Genomic DNA, 20571 nt, shown 5'->3' with positions numbered 1-20571 from the left:
CTGAATTGAGAGAGTATTATTTATGAAATGGAAGAGTACTATTTATGAGATTCAACAAAAAAGTGACTAACAAGAAAATAGTTGTGTTACACTTACCACGTTGGTGACGCACTTGAATCAAAATGCAACACTTCAAAATGTAGCTAGCTGTTTTCTACAAATTGTCCTCTAACCAGGGATGTACAAATTATTCCCAGTTTCCGTGTGGTTTTTGAGCTGTTAGTTTTAACAGTACGTGCAACCTCATCGCCCTCCTCTCGGCACAATTGATTTCAACATGATATCGATGAGTGATGACAAATAAGTGTTGTGTTCCTTTGTTTAGCGACCCCTAAATTTAAATGCATCACTCCAAAATGTAGCTGACTGTCTTCTGCAGGTTGTCCTCTAATCAGTGAGGTAACAGATATCTCCCATTTCCATGTGTTTTTTTAGTTGTGTTAGTTTCAACAGCACATACAACCTGATGGCCCCCTAATTGAATTCAGTGATTTATTGCTACTTGTCAAAACAACAGTGTTTCTGCTGCTTGTGCAGTTTATAAGGTGCTTGTTTAAAAAATACAAGTAATATGATTATTGTGGCAGATGTTTGTGTATATAGTACATTTTACGTTTAGATTTTCAATTTATCACAAACTGTTTCTGCATTTGGGCTATTGATTTGGACACGTTTAAACTGTGACATTGGGGATATCCCACCTAGCAAACTGTCATTGAAAATAAGACTATGCCATTTAAGTTTGGTTTTAGTTGAAAGTGTAAAAGAAAACTAGTTAATTTCAACGTACTTGCAGCTTATACACATGGACACAGTATAATAAATTGGTCTATAATCAATTTTTATTAACAATCCTAATAAATTGAGTCATAAATATAAAATATATTTGTTGTCCTAAGAGGAAGGTGTTACAGTCTTTGGTTTTTCCATTTATGTTTTGAGGTTGGACTTTAGCACGTATAGCTCATTAGCACGTATAGCTCGTCAGCACGTAGAACGCACTGATTGGTGTCACCTCGTTAGTCAGTATGTGTTACACCTGTGCTGGCTTGTCCATCTCGTTAGTGGGAAGGTGTTTCACCTGAGCTGGTCCAGGTTCTATTTAAGAGTGTCTGGCCCAGAGCTCCAGTTGTCTTGATAGATGTGGATAGTCAACACCTTTAGTTGCGCCACCTTTTTGGTTTGCTTCCTGTCTTTAAGTTGTGTGGGTTTTTCTTTTGTTTGCCTCTTCTTGGCAGATTTGGTGGGTCTCATAGTGGGTGTCTTTTATGTCCCAGTTGTTGTTACTAGTCAACTTTCAGTGGACACCCCCATAGTGTCTTTCAGAGCCCCTCCTAAAAAACAAGCTTATATTTTGGGTTGGATATTGCATCCAATTAATATTTTAATCAATGGTATTTCCTTAGAATGTTCATTAGTCTTTCAGTTGTTAGTCTTCTGTTTGTTGTGTACTAAATATTTCTGTTTATTTTCATTTTTAATTTTTTCCTGTGAAGCCATTCTGTTGAATCCATGTCTGAAGTGTGCTGTATAAATAAAGCTTGATTTGATTTCAACTAATTAACCCAATGACTGACCAATCAACAGATTCTAGGTCCCTCTTAGTATGAAAAACAGTATCACTTTTCCAGCCTGCTGAAGGCGTGGTGGAGTGGTAAACACCACCCCCGGCTCTACCAGGGGCTTGAGGTGGTCTCCCACAGCTCTGCTTATGTCATGTTCTGTGGCCTTGCCGTTACATTTCTTGACTGCCCCTGCAACACAGAAATAAACACATTTAGTCATATTATATAAAACATTAAAAGTAATGGATATGGAGTGTCTATGGCCTCAGTTACACCTGGCACCTAAATGTGACTTCTGTCATCTGATCACTCCAAGCTGAATTAGGTTCAGATCTACCAGGATGGGCCTTTGACAGTCTGGATGGAGTCAGGCCACTGAATATAAATAAGCAACGTAAAGAGGTGGGGTGAATGAGTAGGGAAAAGTACATACATTTTTACCATCTAAACCATCTGTGACCTCTCACCTCTCTGGCTGTAGAAGTGTTCTTCCTAACCAGTCCCTCAACAGCTCTCTGACTGAGCTCCACCCTCACTGGGTCTTCAGAGGAGAGGAAGGCTGAGGAGGGATGGAAGGATGAATGGATCAGTCAGTCAATAAAGTGTAGAGCTGCTGTCTGACAAAATCACTATTTTAGTAGTTCATTAAAGTAAATAAGGCTTTATGACTGCTGAATACCAACTATCAATCACTTAGATCATGTATTTTCAGGTAGAGATACATCCTTGGGACGTCCCTAGCCCGTTGAAGTTGACATTTAAAATGGTTAAGTTAGGGGTTAAGGTTAAGGGTAGGGATGTCCCAAGAATCCCAGATAGCATTGACCATTGTGCATTTATAACCGATGTAAAATGGCTAACTAGTTAGCGGGGTGCGCGCTAATAGCGATGGTAACGATGGTAATGTTTCGTGGGAGGCAGTTGTTGATGTGTGCAGAGTCCCTGGTTTGAGCCCAGGTAGGGGCGAAGAGAGGGACGGAAGCTATACTGTTACACATTCTTCAGTCTCTTTTACGTAGCATGTGTAAAATAAACACAGACAAGACAAGTAGGCGCTCAGGTCATTATGGTCATTGTAGTTAAAAAAAAATAGCATCTAATTATGCTTAACTGTATGTGGGGTTGTTAGAGAAGAATGTGATTGTGAGTCCTAACAATCCATTCTAGCACCTCATCAGGCTCTGTAAAAGGCTTAATTGATGACGTGTTCCTTCTATTCCAGGGGACAGCAGAGGAACTTCATCGATTCCACTCCTTCATCAATACAAGCAGTGAACATCTGAAATTCACCCTCACCTTTGATGCGCATGAAACAAGTTACCGGATGGTTGGACTATACTGTTCTCGTCAATCATCTTAAATACGAGACGTAACGTTACCGGAGAAAAAGTTACAAAACTCCCGTAGTCTAATTCACAGAAAACATGCTGAAAAGTAGTGATGGGGAAACAAAGCTTCCTGAATCATTGGCTCTTTCCAGCCAATTGTGTCAAAAATAGGTTCATTACTCAAGGCTTTGAGCGACACAGAATTTAGAACAGCCACATTTTTATAGATAAAGTCACACGCCGTAGCAGCGTAGCCATTATGTCATATATTAAACCACTGGCCGTGTTCGAGAGCATCAAATCCATGCTGCGTTGTGGGTAAACGATGACTGGCTGACTGATTTATAAATAATAATGAGTAGTAATTTTTGATGCAAGGTGATTTGTAAATTAGTCAGTCAGCAGTCAGCAGCCACCTGCACTGTCGGCTGCAATGTCGAAAGAGCCCAATACCAAACCAATCAGGTGTTCGACGAAATTATTCTTCAGACGTCATTGATCACGTGCTGCTGATAAAGTGACACTGCTTTGAATTATACCGCTTAGCGACTTCAGTACATGCCTCATAGCTCCAGTCTCAAACTTAACCCCGTTCCTGCTGAAGAAGAGGAGGTCTGCTGGATGGAGAAAGAAGCTCTCGTGAAAGAGGAGGAGGAAGAGGAGGCTGTTATAATACAAAAACAAGTAGAGGGTGAGGCTGTTACCGTGAAAGAAGAAGAGAAAGATGTTACAGTTAAAGAAGAGGAAGACGCGTTCAGAGTGAAAGAGGAGGAAGAGAAAGATGGCACAATACAAAAACAAGTAGAAGAGGGTGAGGCTGTTACAGTGAAAGAAGAAGAGGAAGACATTTCAGTTAAAGAGGAGGAAGACGCGTTCAGAGTGAAAGAGGAGGATGACGAAGTTTCAGTGAAAGAAGAGGAGACTGACGATGAACGGGCCCAGATTTAAGGCTAGTAAGTACTGTCTTAACAGAAGCACAAACTCTGTGGTTGTTGAACTGATGTGTGGTGTTAAAGCCGAAATCTGCAATTGCCTCATCCATATTTTGACTTTTAAATTATTTATTTATAGCCATTGATTCTTGAAGAATATAACACATGCCTCATGAGCTTAGTTCAACTGTTGTACCCCATCAGAACCCCAAATAAGCTTTTTTTACTCAAATGTACTCCAATGTTTAGAAGCAGCAATGTAAATCAACATGGTTAAAACTATAATGTTGATATCATGGATGGTCAGTCCTTTCATCCATAGGTCTGTCTATGAATTTGAGAGTAATTAAATTTCTCCAGCCCCATCCATCATCTTATTACCAAAACAGTGGTGGAATTACAGATTTGTTATTGGTTGACTGCAGATTGGTTGATTGATTGTTGTGTGGCTTTTTTAAAGGGGCAACCTAATTTTTAAACAAACAAAATGTCTGCCCAGAGTCCTGAGCTGTGTTAGAATACTCATACTAACTGCACTATTTGTGATGTTAATAGAGTATATAGTCTGCTTATTGGTCATAGTATGATGTAGTTAGTATGCCAAAAGTTCCCAGATGTTGTACTAAATTCTCCAAATATGACGTAAACACGCAGTACTTTAGGGCCCACAATGCAATTCTTCAGGAAATGGTTGTGGCTTCAACGTTTTAAGATTTGAAGAAAATGGGGGAAAATATGCAGCAGAAGTCCAACGAGAGAGCGGATACAAATGAACTGCTTTAAATAATTATGACAAATGTTGAGCAATGCAATAAAGTAATGACTTTTCAAATAAGTTACGTTACACGTTATGTTAGCTACACTGTCCTTACAAAACACATAGCATATCTTTACAGCAGTATGTGAGCTAGCTACCTAACGTTAGTTGGCTACTTATACATCAAACTTGCCAGTATAGTAACTATATTCTAACTAACTACTGTTAGGATTTATGTTTATGCACTATAGCCTGCTAGCATATTGTTCGAAGATGAATATTGTTTTGTTACACACACAAACAATACAGATGTGTGTGTAAAGACTGACCAACATTGAGTGACAGGCCATAAAAGCTGTGGTCAATCTGGAGAGGGGAGGGGTGCATCTCTCTAGGCCAACCAGGGAGGTTAGATTACTGGACAATACCATATTAGGAACTGTTTCAATGTAGAATCGACAGACACAAGACCGATCTAATCTACCCAGCAACCAGATGTGGACAAAGGAAAGCACTAAGGGACTTGGACAAGTCCGGATGCCAGTAAAGGCGGGGCAAAGTCTAAACCGCGCTCAGCCTCTACTGTGATAGGCCAACAGACGCGTTGGAACTAAGTCATCACGGTATAAGAACAGCTGTTTACGTACTTCCTGCCAGTTCCCTGCTTTACCCTGCGTGGTGATACAGTGAACCCGTATATACGAAAATTGCATTTACCATTTATCAATTGAGTTTAATTAAAATACTTAAAATATATTCGGTGACTCTGAATCACATTTTGTCCTGATACCAGATTTGAACTGACGCAAATCTCTTTCACTGCCCAATGTTTATTGACTTGATTAGAGCGCAGAATAACTGATGAATTTAATAACGCTCAACACCCGTTGAATATGGCCGGTGTCAGTAAACATCTGCAAAAAAACTCAAATTAAATTGTTGCCAGCAGCACAGTTAGTCACCAACGCTCTGGATAACATGAAAACAGCCTAACCGACTCTGCTAGGGCAAGTAAAATGGTAAGAGTGAGGTTTCTTCTCATTTGTGTCTAGCAAGTTATCCAACATTAGCCAGTTAGCTTGGGTGCTTTACTGTCGTTGTGAGGTCAGAACGCTTGGATCGACCCTACTCCTCAGCCATATAGTATTTGTTTACAAACAGTGGCGTTATACAAGCTTATGTTTTGGTTTCTGGTCGGGGTAATACAGTTGAAACATTTATAAGTTATATTCTTCAAGAATCAATGGTTATATAGCAAATGGGTCTTTCTATAACTGCCAGTGTAGATTTCCTGTTGGGGTCAAATTGTTATAGCTGTTGATTGTATAATATTCTGGCAATTATTTTCATGCCATTACATTAAAGGTGAAAGATTGTATTTTCTTAGCAAGGTGTTGCTCAAATAATGTTAGCTGCTAAATGCTAGTTAGCGGGCTAGCTAGCTTGCTAAATGTATTAAGAGACAGAGCAAACGTAGCTAGCTAATACTGCCTGGTACCAGTGCTGGTGTAGGCCTAGATAAGCATGTTTGTGCAGCGGTATCTTATCAGAGAGGAGTAAGCAAAGTATGAATATGTTGGCTAGCTAGCCGGCTACATGAAGTAAGAAAACAACATGTAATGTAACATCTAATTAGGGTCAACTGGAAACACTGACCAACACTTTGGTTCCTACCATGTCTTCTTCTCTGAGGTTTATTGTCAGACTACACTCATCAGGTGTATTGCTGCCACCTACTGTACGGTGTTGTGAAAAATAACCAAAACGCAAAAAAAATTGGGATTAACAAATCATACTAATTACGTAAAATAAAAAATAATCACGAACCAAATTCACTCCATTACCCTGAATTTCAAACAAAAATGATACTTTTCAGATCCCTACACAGGTTCAGAAACCTGGGAGGGGTGGAACGTCATCATTCAGTACTCCCTGTAACATTTAGTCTGTGAAGTCCTGGAGATCCAGAAATCTATTTGCTGCCTTCACAATGATGTCTAGCTTCTTAGATGTTTTATTAGTTTATTATTAATGCAATTTATCATTGCGGCAGTGAGGGCAATGCAAACGCAACTTTGTTGTAGAAACTCCTCCAAGCTAATGTGGAAACTGCTAGTTTTGGACGAAGGTTACTAATGATTTATTAATGCAATTTGTCACTTGCTCTATAAACACAACAAAGCCCACCTTGTTCACTATTAGTGTGTTGGGATCCTTCTCCTGCATGGCTTCACTGCAGACTGTGGGACATCCACTACCATCTCCTCTACTCACTCCTTCAGATATTTTCACTGCCTTCTCATAGGACACCTGCTGGATGGGCCTGATCCTAGCTACTGCGACCTCCTTCATCCTTACAGGGCACTCCAGGAACTCGGGAATGTGATTCCCATCACAATTACAACATGCTTCACCTGACTATGACATATTTATTCCTTTGACAAACACTTGCCACATGTCAAAACTGCAGCGGCTTCTGTATATCTCACTTACCCAGGTTTTACATAAGATGGGAGAACCACTTCACCAAACCACAGTAAAACCTTCCGTCTATCATTCATTTTAATCAACGTGCGTCTACCTGAAATGTTTAACCTAAACCACACAAAGCTTTCTCCTTTTGCGCTGTTGACACACAATCAGTATCATACCGCTCCTGGTCACTCGAACCAATTCCACTTTACCCAATTCATCCTTCACCATCTTTGAGTCCGTTAACAGGTCACCCACAAAAACATCCTTGCTGATGATTCCCACTCCGACCCTAAACTGCTGTTCATTACTCACTTTAGCCCTTTTCACTCCACCGTTCTTCACCATCCTCCAATCAGTCTCAGCAACTGTACTCACGCCAAGAGAATCCCACAATCCATTGCTCCTCCAGTCATCCCTGGACTTCCTCGCTCTGTGCTGTGAAAGATGTGAGAGTTTGTTCTCAAAGTAGCATATATATTGTTCTCATTCCATCTGTATTGTTCTCATTCCATCTGTATTGTTCTCATTCCATCTGTATTGTTCTCATTCCATCTGTATTGTTCTCATTCCATCTGTATTGTTGTCATTCCATCTGTATTGTTGTCATTCCATCTATATTGTTGTCATTCCATCTATATTGTTGTCATTCCATCTATATTGTTCTCATTCCAGCATCTGTTGCTTCACCAACTTGTTATCCCTTTCGTCTGCACTACTTTCTGTCATTTCCCTTCCTGATTTCCCTTCCTGTCTCCACCATGCTCCTACTCTGTCAGTAATTCCTCCCTGGTTTATTAATTGGTAGTCAAACAACAATATATTCAAGGTGCTGCACATTCTATTCCAAATCTAGAATTAGAGTCGTCATTATGTTTCCATGATTTCAATAGTTCACCAGTTAACTAAGCCTATAATGTGGACACCAAGGATGTGGATACCAAGGCAGTTGAAGCTTAAACTGCTCCACTACAACCCCTTCGATGAGAATGGGGGCATGCTCAGTGTTTAGTCCCAGGGTCCTTAGCTTAGTGATGAGCTTTGAGGGTACTATGGTGTTGAATGCTGAGCAGTAGTCGATGAATAGCATTCTCACATGGGTGTTCCTTTTGTCCAGGTGGGAAAGTGCAGTATGGAGTGCAATAGAGATTGCATCATCTGTGGATCTATTGGGGCGGTATGCCCCACGGCTGCGGAGAGCGTGATCACAAAGTCGTCCGGGAACAGCTGATGCCGTCATGCATGTTTCAGTGTTACTTTCCCCGAAGCGAGCATAGAAGTAATTTAGCTCGTCTGGTAGGCTCGTGTCACTGGGAAGCTATCGGCTGTGCTTCCCTTTGTAGTCTGTAATAGTTTGCAAGCCTTGCCTCATCTGACGAGGGTCGGAGCCAGTGTTCAAGGGGTATATCAATCTCCCCAGGGTAGCAGTAATACGTTGAGAGATTTGTCCACAAAGGGTTACCCCTCCCATAGGTGGCTCATTATTGGGATTCATTGCTGATTCCTACCTGTAGTTCACTACGAAGTGTCTAGGGATACAGGTTAAGGGCCCTGTTGGAGATTGGTGGTTGGTAGTGGAGTCGAGGGAACAAGCAGGGTTGGACATGGCCATGTTATTATCCCACACAGTCTCTGTGGTTCATTTGAACCCCATTCCTGGGAATTAGATTTGATTGCAAATCGTCCCAGTCTGTTACCACAGAAGGGGTCCGTTTGTCCCATTTCCAGCAAGGTTACGAGGCGCTTTGTCATTTCGAGTCAGTTTATTTTGGTACTGTCCTTATGTAGCTTGTTTTTGGTCACAGAATGGCTGAATAAGTGCAACATTTTACCTGGAGCTAACTATGCAGAGCATAGCGCATGTGGAATGACTTTAGCTTCCCTCCAGGCCTGAGGGCACACACTCTCCAGTAGGCTTAAATTAAAGATACGGAAAATAGGAGTGGCAATATAGTCCGCTATTATCCTCAGTAATTTTCCATCGAGATTGTCAGACCCCGGTGGCTTGTCATTGTTGATAGACAACAATAATTTTTTCACCTCTTCCACACTGACTTTACGGAATTCTAAATTACATTGCTTGTCTTTCATAATTTGGTCAGATATACTTGGATGTGTAGTGTCAGCGTTTGCTGCTGGTATGTCATGCCTAAATTTGCTAATCTTGCCAATGAAAAAATCATAAAAGTAGTGGGCTTTGTGATGAATGAGCCATCTGATTCAGTACATTTTCTTACCAAAATTGTATGTAAGGTTCTCCAAAGCTTTTTACTATCATTCTTTATGTCGTTTATCTTTGTTTCATTGTGTTGTTTTTTTCTTTTTATTCAGTTTAGTCACATGATTTCTCAAGTTGCAGGATGTTTGCCAATCGGTTGTACAGCCAGACTTATTTGCCATTCCTTTTCCCTCATCCTTCTCAACCATACCATCTTTCAATTCCTCATCAATCCACTGGGATTGAACAGCTTTTACAGTGATTTTCTTAATGGGTGCATGCTTATTAGTAACTGGAATAAGCAATTTCATAAATGCGTGCAGCGTCTGGTTGCTCCTCATTACACACCACAGACCAGCAAATGTTCTTTACATCATCAACATAGGAGTTACCCGTTTTATTAAATAATTGAGACAAGATAGTCTAACCATCAGAAAAAAACTCTTCCTTAGCATTCTCCTCCCGCTGCTGCTGGCCTTCGTGAATTCTGACGTTATGCTCCTGAAGTTTCCAGTAATAGGCTACAACAGCAGTCGGCAACCTTTTCCATTTGTAGTGCCAATTTATCTGACCATTTCTACTGATCTGGTGCCAGTTATGATTTTCATATTCACATTTTACTGGAACAGTTTCATTAATTTATAATAGTAATAATATTTTTAATAGTCTTTGTATCTCAAAATCATTTTCTATGATTATTTCTACATTCTATCTAAATGAAAATTATACAAATCTAAATAACTTTTATTGCCATTGCCAACTATGTAAAAATAGCCTACATAAAGCCAACAAATAAAAACAGCTAGAAAATATCCAGATAAAAATAAATCACATTGGCTGCGCATGGCCTGTCTACATAGTTGATACAATGTTTCAAGTTCTATCACCTAGGTCGGTCTGAAACTTGATATAAAATATTCTGGGCCGTCAGAGTTTCCCGCGCCATTGAGTTTGGGACAGACACAGCTGTAGGCTATTTGTGTAAGGGATAAGAAGTAATCAGGTATTTTATGACATTTCCACTGGATCAGAGCATTACATTTTTCCCTTTCATGTTGAGTGGTTATAAAGAGTGAGAGCTGGAAATATTTTACAAATACTTTGAGGAACTATTGTCCTTCGCCAATTGATTTTAGTAAGACTTTGTTTACTTGCTGTTTGAGGTGAAGAAAAAAATAATTTGAGAAGCTTCACAAATCATTAGTGGTGGTGCGTAAATACTATCAGACATCCCCAAATGAGTGCATTTAGGTGCATCGCTCTCTGCATCGCTCTCTGCATCGCTCTCTGCATCCGATGCTCTCTGCATCGCTCTCTGCCCTCTGTTTGCTAAAACGCAATTTTGTTGCAGAAACTCCTCCATGCTAATGCGGAAATCCCTAGTTATACCAATACCATAGACCTACTGTAGGACCCATAACTTCACCTAACAACAACATAGACATACTGTAGGACCCATAACTTCACCTAACAACAATATAGACCTACTGTAGAACCCATAACTTCACCTAACAACAACATAAACCTACTGTAGGACCCATAACAATAACATAGACCTACTGTAGGACCCATAACTTCACCTAACAACAACATAGACCTACTGTAGGACCCATAACTTCACCTAACAACAACATAGACCTACAGAAAGGTGCCTATATTGGAGACCAAAAGTTGTCTGGCACACTGCTTGGGATTTCAACAACTTTAAAAACGTATTTCTAGCATACAATCGTCGATGTTACTACTAATGTGAAAACAAGACAAAATATGACTATTGTTGTTCACTTGACTGTCTTAAGACAAATGTCAAATAATTAACATTCATTACAGACGTCATTGTTTGTACAACATCATGGCTACGTAGTTGGCATCACCTTTTTACAGTAGATTTTTGCTGTTGTGGGCCTTAAACCATCTGTCTGACTTTTTTTTCACACAGGAGAGAGACGTGACTATCGTGGATCCTCTGGGGAGCCTCAACAACCTCATGATGCTGGAGAGGCAGAGAAGAGTCTCTCCACATCAAAACACCTCAAGAAACACCTGCAGAGATCCACAGGGAAGAAATTTCACTTCTGCTCTGACTGTGGGAAAGGTTGCACATCTTCATCAGACCTTAAAATACACCAGAGAACACACACAGGAGAGAAACCTTATAGCTGTGATCAATGTGGGAAGTTTTACTATATCTAGCTCTCTGACTTCACACCAGAGAACACACACAGGAGAGAAACCTCATAGCTGTAATCAATGTGACAAGAGATACTTTAGTAAAAGATCTCTGATCAAACATTAGAAAATACATGAAGGAGTTGTTTCATGATATCAGTGAAATGTCACAATGTAGAATGTTTTAACATTGTAGTAGGAGTATTTTAATAATGTCACAATGTAGAATGTTTTAACATTGTAGCAGGAGTATTTTAATGATGTCACAATGTAGAATGTTTTAACATTGTAGTAGGAGTATTTTAATGATGTCACAATGTAGAATGTTTTAACATTGTAGTAGGAGTATTTTAATGATGTCACAATGTAGAATGTTTTAACATTGTAGTAGGAGTATTTTAATGATGTTCTACCTTATCGTTTGCCCTGTTCAATTGATTGCAGCATGATATGGATATTAGCCTCAGGGGAAAATCCAGGCTCTGAATTGAAAGAGTATTATTTAACAAAAAGTTACTAACAAAAAAAGAGCTGTGTTACACTTACTGCGTTGGTGACCCACTTTAATCAAAATGCAGCACTTCAAAATGTAGCCAACTGTTTTCTATAAGTTGAAAAAGCTGCTTGTTTAAAAAAATACATGTAATATGATAATTGTTGCAGATGTTTGTGTATATACACACATGAAAGCAGTATAATAAATTGGTCTATAATCAATTTTATTAACAATCTGACATGACTCCAGTATTTCTTGACAACATTCAAATGCTAATTGTCTTTATTCCACTACTGAAGAAGCATGACTCAAATCACCTACTCATATTTCAAACATCCAGCCTGACAAAATATACATGTTTTATTATTCCAGCCTCACCCTTAAGTTAATTATTGCCAATACATGTTAACAAAGGGGTGTACATTTGGTTTTGATTTTCATATTTACAATTTATGTAACATTTAGTCATAATTATTTATGCAACCAGCTGACCATTTTTGGGTACATTTATATTGACAATGTTGCCCTGCTTTTAGAATATCAGGATTCATTCTCAGATGTGCCAACCCAAATGCATGACATTAGGGACTGGGCCCCGATCCAACAACATGCCTATCGAGTGAACCCTGAAAAGAGAGAGAAGCTCCGCAGTGAGGTGGAAAGTTACTACGGATATTGCAGGTGTTGGTTGGTGACTGTCTCAAGGGTGGGCAGTCAGCAAGTTTTGCGTTTAGCCAGTGCTTTGCCATGGATCACAATTTATTTTGTTCCAAGGGGACGAGAGTTTTAGAACTTAGTGAGTTTTAGGAAGAGTTCTAGAAGCTTGTGGGGGGAAAATATAGGATATATTTGTTGTCGTAAAGGGGAAGGAGTTGTAGGCTTTGGTTTTTCCCTTTATGTTTTGAGGTTGGACCTTATCACTATAGCTCGTTAGCACGTAGGACGGACGCACTGATTGGTGTCACCTCGTTAGTCAGTATGTGTTACACCTGTGCTGGCTTGTCCATCTCGTTGGTGGGAAGGTGTTTCACCTGAGCTGGTCCAGGTTCTATTTAAGAGTGTCTGGCCCAGTGCTCCAGTTGCTTGATAGATGTGGAGAGTCAACACCTTTAGTTGCGCTACCTTTTTGGTTTGCTTCCTGTCTTTAAGTTTGTTGTGGGTTTTTCTTTTGTTTCCCTCTTCTTGGGTAGATTTAGTGGGTTTCATGGTGGGTGTCTTTTAGGTCCCAGTTGTTGTTACAAGTCAACTTTCAGTGGACACAGAGCCAAACTGCAACATTATGTTATAATACTTTTATTGCATCAAATGGTGTTTTTTTGCAACAGAATAGAGGGTTCTTAGAATTATTGTGTCTGTGTTCTACTGAGGATGGGCCTCTGGGAGATAACACTGACAGAAGATTTACAATGTCTTTTGGGTGATAAAACCTAAAGAGACCGCATTCCAGAGCATGAGTTAATGTTTCTGTTCTATATGGTACCAGGGAGAGATGAACCCAGGGCCAGACCCTGGTCTCTACACAAAGAGTACTGTTTTTACAGCAGATACTGTCTGCTGAGAATTATAAGTATCTTTCATACAAATCTTAACCTTGTGACCCGTTCTATACGTCTATTGTTGGTCATGTAGGTTGAAAGGGGTGTATCTTGGCTGTAAAAGACCTTTGTACTTTTGTCTCGTGGCTCTCAACGAATCATCTGGGGGTGATTTGTCGACCAGCCATCATTATCGTAGAGCACTCAATTGATTCACTTTATATGTGCGTGGTCTTGACCTGCTCCCTTATTAATAAGTGAATAAAGAGTTAGTTTAAGAATAAATCTGACTTGTGTGATAAGTTTGTCTCATTTGATATGAAAGAAATTAACCACATTTGGCGATGGGGATGTTAATCTTCACTTGGTGACCGCTCCTGACGACCCGGGTAAATCGTGCACAAGGGATCCCTCAAACATGGGATCTCAGGGAGACCACACTTTGGGAACGGAGCAGATGGTCCCACCTTTGATCTGAGAGGCAGTGAGCCGAGTCGATACAAAATCTCAAGACTTTTTTTTTTTTTAAGAGGTGAGCGAAACACGCAAAGTGTAGTAGTTAGAAATGCCTCGTAGGCTCTGAGTGTGTGTGAGGGGGGCACCTTGGAGGTGTAAACAGGTCCCAGTCAGGAGGCTCTGAGTGTGTATTCCTGTATTTTCCCAGTATGGGAGGAGTTGCTAGATTTATTGAATAAACCTTTTTCCATAAAGTTAGAGTGAACCAAGGTGGCTGACCAGCTGTTGATGTTGAAGAAGCGTCCCGTCCACTAGATTATACGTCACAGTGGCAGAATCACCTGAAAGACGCACTTCGCCATCTGCTGACTGGAGTTGGTGTCTCAACGGCTCCCTTTGAAAACGGGTGATGTGCCGTCAGAAACATTTATTATAGTGTAAAAATGTACTACAAAGTGTAGCTAAATAGAATAACTTTGGTCACTTTGGTCTTTGGTCACTTTGGTCACCCACTCAGCCCGTGACGTCCAAGGACGTCGAATTATAGGTGATATCAGGTCTGTCTGTTGTGGCCGCTATTTCGCCCCAAAACAGTCATCACAAATGTGGCTTTGTATAACTATGTAAATGTCTCTCGGACAAGGTGCATTTTATCAATATACACTCTAAAAAGTAAAGGTTCCTGGAGTATTCTTTAGGGGTTCTTCAAATTGAAACTGTGGGGGAACCCTTAAAAGTTATTTGAAGAACCTTTTGTGGGAACCCCTAAAAGTTCTTTGAAGAACCCCTTATCATGGTTCCTCAAAGAACCTTTTGGGGTTAATTTTTTAAACTCCCTGTCCACCCTCCCTCCATTATAAAAACATATTTTAATAATAACAATATTGACAATATTGATTTAAATAATTCATTGTTTATTTAGTGGCACCACAAAAGTGAATTAATATTTACCAAACAATTTACCAAACAAAATAAATTACAAAATTGCAACATTTCTGCAGACATGTCAGACCATAATAAATAATACATTTACTTTGTATTGTGCTTTTCATGACATTTAAATATATAAAATAATGATGTACAATAAAAACAACATACATTAAAAATGAATCATAGGTAAACTAACAATATTGTAGACTTGATGCTAAATACAGATTTTTCAGCTTTAGTGTGTATATCGTATCCACTTAGTTATGTTAGGATGTTTGCCATCTTTATGACCAGCCCTGGTAACTTCACCCCAACTTCTCTTATCCCCAGAACACAGTAACTTAACAACATAAGTGTTTTTCTGACATTTTTGGGAAATTTAAGGGAAAATAAAAAATACAGCCCTAGCAGAGCCCATAGACCCATGGGGACGTCCTCGGGGGCGTGGATGTTCTCCTCATCAAAGGCCAGCCGGATTTCACTCTCATGGTGAAATGGATTTCCACCGATGTGCAGTAAAGGAGTGAAGAGCGGTGAAATCTGTGTCAACAAAAGTAAGAAAAGATTAATACACATACAAATAACAAAGAACATAACAAATGTTCAGCTGTAGTTTTATATAAGCATGCACACCGATGTTTATGAAGAAACAGATGATTGGTGCATAGGCATACCTTGTCACGGACATAAAGGTCACTCGGGTCGTCATTGAAGAGGGAGGGCAAGAGCAGAATCGCTGCTGTGGTCTCCAGTCCTAGTAAAGTAAAGCAATGATCTTACGACACTTGATCATTTTATTACAAAATATATTAGAGAAAGGGAAGGAATAAGAGCAAATACCTCTTCTGTATTGTCCTTCAGGGACTGTCAAAATAGCAGGATGATGTCCTCAACCCTGCTTCGCCTCTCGACCTCTGATAGTCCTTGAAAAATATTTTTGTCTACATCCATTCCATGGACTTGATTCATTTCCGAGAAGATCTGAAAAGATCATTTGTACACATTGTATGCTAATAGATTTCAGTTTGTATTGACTGCTATGTAGGTTAAATGTACACTTCAAATGCAGCTGTCCTACAACATATCTGTACCTTCTTCTTGATCCCAATTGCATTGTGTCCATGTTCTGTCCTATAAGAATTTCAAAGGAAGAGAAAATGTGTCAAAGAATAGTCTTACAAGCATTAAGACATATATATATTTATATATATTAAATAAATATTGAAAGATAAATGGCATCGACATACAATTGAATGCAAAATAGAAGAACATATTGGAGAAAGCACTAGCCAATACAATACTGCCATACAGTAACAGTACTGCCATACAGGCCTAATATCACATTTCAAGATATCTTTGTACACAAATTGTTCAATATTTTATCAGGCTGACTTGAAAGATTATACGCAACATTTTGCTGCGTGGCAATACTGTGTTTGGATTCTGAAGGGCATTTGTACAAAATAGGTAGTCTAGACACTGTATTAATACCATTATGCATTTGAATCCCATCTACAGCTACCATCTAAGCTATTAATTTCCCTCCACAAGGGGGCGTACATGTAACGTTTCCAAAATGGGATAGTATTGTACATGTAACGTTTCCAAAATGGGATAGTATTGTACATGTAACGTTTCCAAAATGGGATAGTATTGTCCATGTAACGTCTCCAAAATGGGATAGTATTGTACATGTAACGTTTCCAAAATGGGATAGTATTGTACATGTAACGTTATGCCCCCTTAGTTAATAGTATTGCATGCTGTAGCAGGCTATATAAAGAGGAAGACCTCCATTGACGATTCAGTTCGTTGTAACATTTCGTCTGGACAGGTCACCGTCCTTAGTTAGTTAGTTAGTTAGTTAACGTTAGCTAGTTCATTCTCACAAAAGTGAGAACTGCTCTAGATTGGAAACTTACGTTAATGAGTGTAAAGCCATGTTGAATTTATGGAAACGATATACAATATATTGGAAATAATATAGTTGAGGGAAATAATCCAAACCTAGTTGTGCCTAGTTAGGACATAACGTTATCTAGCTAGATAACGGTAATGTACTGTAGCTCATACAACGCCGACGGTCAAAAACGGCTTTCTAATATTTACGGTAATTAACTATCGTAACATTATGGAAGCTATTTACAGAAAACCATAAATGTCTTCGTTATTCATTATTAGTATGTTATATTATTATAAAAATTATTTCGAGACATATTCAGAGCCAAACATCAACCCAACTTAAACTTTTTAACTTGTTGTCGCATCCAAACTTGTCACCATCGTTTTCAGTTGTAACTGCGAAGTTCCCGGAAGAAGTCCAGCAAAAACGGAGGTTCCTCGATGAACCCACCTTCTAACAAGTTCTTTGAAGAACCTTTTGGGGCTGTTTTTCATTGACCAAGAACTCTACGGTTCTAAGGGGATCCGAGAACAACTCCAGTTGAACCCTTCATTTTTAAAGTTGTAGTCGGCTCTATTTACTCTCAGATTCAAAACATGCTGATTAGCATCAACGATCAAGTCAGCTGCTGCTGCTCCAATACAGTATGAGGTGAGACGGTGAACTGACGTTGAACTGGACAGTCAGCTGCTGCTGCTCCAATACAGTATGAGGTGAGACGGTGAATCTGACGTTGAACTGGGCAGTCAGCTGCTGCTGCTCCAATACAGTATGAGGTGAGACGGTGAACTGACGGTGAATCATAATGATTAAGTTAATAAAAATTGATTTGTGAAACTGTTAAAAAATAGTATATGGCATATTAAATATATTACGCTATTGTTATCATATAGAAACATCATGAAATATTGTACATCATATTAGCATCAACATACATTATTGTTTCATTCAATTTCACATAATAAGGATATTTAATATTTAAAAGTACAGAAGTCAGAACTCATCACCTGCTATGTAAAAGAGACAGAAGAAGGCACAATGGTCAATGCTATCTGGGATCGTTGGGATATCCCTACCCTAAACCCTAACCTTAACCCTTTTAAATGTCAACTTCAACGGGCTAGGGACGTCCCAAGGATGTATCTCTACATGAAAATACATGATCTAAGTGATTGATAGTTGGTATTCAGCAGTCATAAAGCCTTATTTACTTTAATGAACTACTAAAATAGTGATTTTGTCAGACAGCATAGACAGCAGCTCTACACTTTATTGACTGACTGATCCAGTCATCCTTCCATCCCTCCTCAGCCTTCCTCTCCTCTGAAGACCCAGTGAGGGTGTAGCTCAGTCAGAGAGCTGTTGAGGGACTGGTTAGGAAGAACACTTCTACAGCCAGAGAGGTGAGAGGTCACACATGGTTTAGATGGTAAATATTTATGTCCCCTTAGCAGTTCATCACATAAGCAAAAGGTAATATGTTCCGTCATGCATGTTAATTTACATTAGTGCAAATTGTCCACTGATATGGGTGTAATTTCTCACAACTTTTGGCTGTATGAAAGTTAATTTCCCCTCGGGCACACACATTTCTTCTTTGATATTATAAAGGTAATTTGTGTCAAATGTACTTTTACCCACATCTCTTTCCATTGCTTATGGATATTTGGCCAGACTCAAATTCCAAACGCAATGCCCATCCTGGTAGATCTGAACCTAATGCAGCTTGGAGTGATCGGATGACAGAAGTCACATTTAGGTGCCAGGTGTAACTGAGGCCATAGATGCTCCATATCCATTACTTTTAATGTTTTATATAATATGACTAAATGTGTTTATTTTTGTGTTGCAGGGGCAGTCAAGAAATGGAACAGCAAGGCCACATGACATAAGCAGAGCTGTGGGAAACCACCTCAAGCTCTTGGTAGAGCCGGGGGTGGTGTTTACCACTCCACCAGCAGAGCTGTGGGAGACCACCTCAAGCCCCTGGTAGAGCCGGGGGTGGTGTTTACCACTCCACCACACCTTCAGCAGGCTGGAAAAGTGATGCTGTTTTTCATACTAAGCGGGACCAAGAGTCTGTTGATTGGTCATTGGGTTCATTTGTTGAAGTCAAATTAAGGTTTATTTATACAGCACATTTCAGACATGGATGCAACACAATGGCTTCACAGGAAGAAAAAAAATAAACAATATTTAGTACACAACAAACAGAAGATTAACAACTGAAAGACTAATGAACATTAAGGAAATTCCATTGATTAAAATATTAATTAGATGCAATATCCAACCCAAAATATAGGCTTGTTTTTTAGGAGGGGCTCTGAAAGACACTATGGGGGTGTCCACTGGAAGTTGACTAGTAACAACAACTGGGACACAAAAGACACCCACCATGAGACCCACTAAATCTGCCCAAGAAGAGGCAAACAAAAGAAAAACTCACACCAAACTTAAAGACAGGAAGCAAACCAAAAAGGTGGCGCAACTAAAGGTGTTGACTCTCCACATCTATCAAGACAACTGGAGCACTGGCCCAGACACTCTTAAATAGAACCTGGACCAGCTCAGGTGAAACACCTTCCCACTAACGAGATGGACAATCCAGCACAGGTGTAACACATACTGATTAACGAGGTGACACCAATCGGTGCGCCCTACGTGCTAACGAGCTATACGTGCTAACGAGCTATACGTGCTAACGAGCTATACGTGCTAACGAGCTATACGTGCTAACGAGCTATACGTGCTAACGAACTATACGTGCTAACGAGCTATACGTGCTAACGAGCTATACGTGCTAACGAGCTATACGTGCTAACGAGCTATACGTGCTAACGAGCTATACGTGCTAACGAGCTATACGTGCTAAAGTCCAACCTCAAAACATAAATGGAAAAACCAAAGCCTGTAAAACCTTCCCCTTTAGACAACAAATATATCCTATATTTTTGTATATTTTTGTTGGACAAGTTTGCTCACCACCAACAGAAAACAATTTCCATTTCACATTATAATCAACTACAATGCTTCACCTTCTACAATATAAACATGGTGTCTACTGGCTGTCAACAATGAAAAACAAGAAAAAACAAATTTCTAAATAATAATATACAATAATATTATTTTTTAAATCCTTTTTCTTTCAATAGAATCCTAAAACTAACTAGCTTCTAGAACTCTCGTCCCCTTGGAACGAGCCCAAACAAAACTCATCTCACGGAAAAACGTGCAGTAAACCCCCCCCCCCAAAAAGAAACTAAAATCTAATTGTATTAGTCATGTCTGATTTCAAGAGCAAACTCCTGCGAAATCCCAATATCCGTGGTAACTTTCCACCTTACTTCTCTCTCTCTTTTCAGGGTTCACTCGATAGGCATGTTATTGGATCGGGCCCAGTCCCCAATGTCATACATTTGGGTTGGCACATCTGAGAACGAACCCTGATATTCTAAAAGCAGGATAACAATTTCAATATAATTGTACCCATAAATTGTCAGTTTGTTTCATAAATAATTATGACTAAGTGTTACATGAATTGTAAATATGAAAATCAAAACCAAATGTACACCCCTTTGTTAATATGTATTGGCAATAATTCACTTAATGGTGAGGCATGGAATAATAAAACATGTATCTTTTGTCAGGCTGAATGTTTGAAATATGAGGTGATGAGTCATGCTTCTTCAGTAGTGGAATAAAGACAATTAGCATTTGGATGTTGTAAAGAAATGCTGGAGTGATGTAGGATTGTTAATAAAATTGATTATAAACCAATTTATCATACTGCGTCCATGTGTATAGGCTGCA

The sequence above is a fragment of the Salvelinus namaycush genome, chromosome 39 (genome assembly GCF_016432855.1).
Source record: "Salvelinus namaycush isolate Seneca chromosome 39, SaNama_1.0, whole genome shotgun sequence".
Taxonomy (NCBI): Eukaryota; Metazoa; Chordata; class Actinopteri; order Salmoniformes; family Salmonidae; genus Salvelinus; species Salvelinus namaycush.
The sequence above is the reverse complement of the archived record's forward strand: the minus strand, read 5'-3'. Positions refer to the sequence as shown.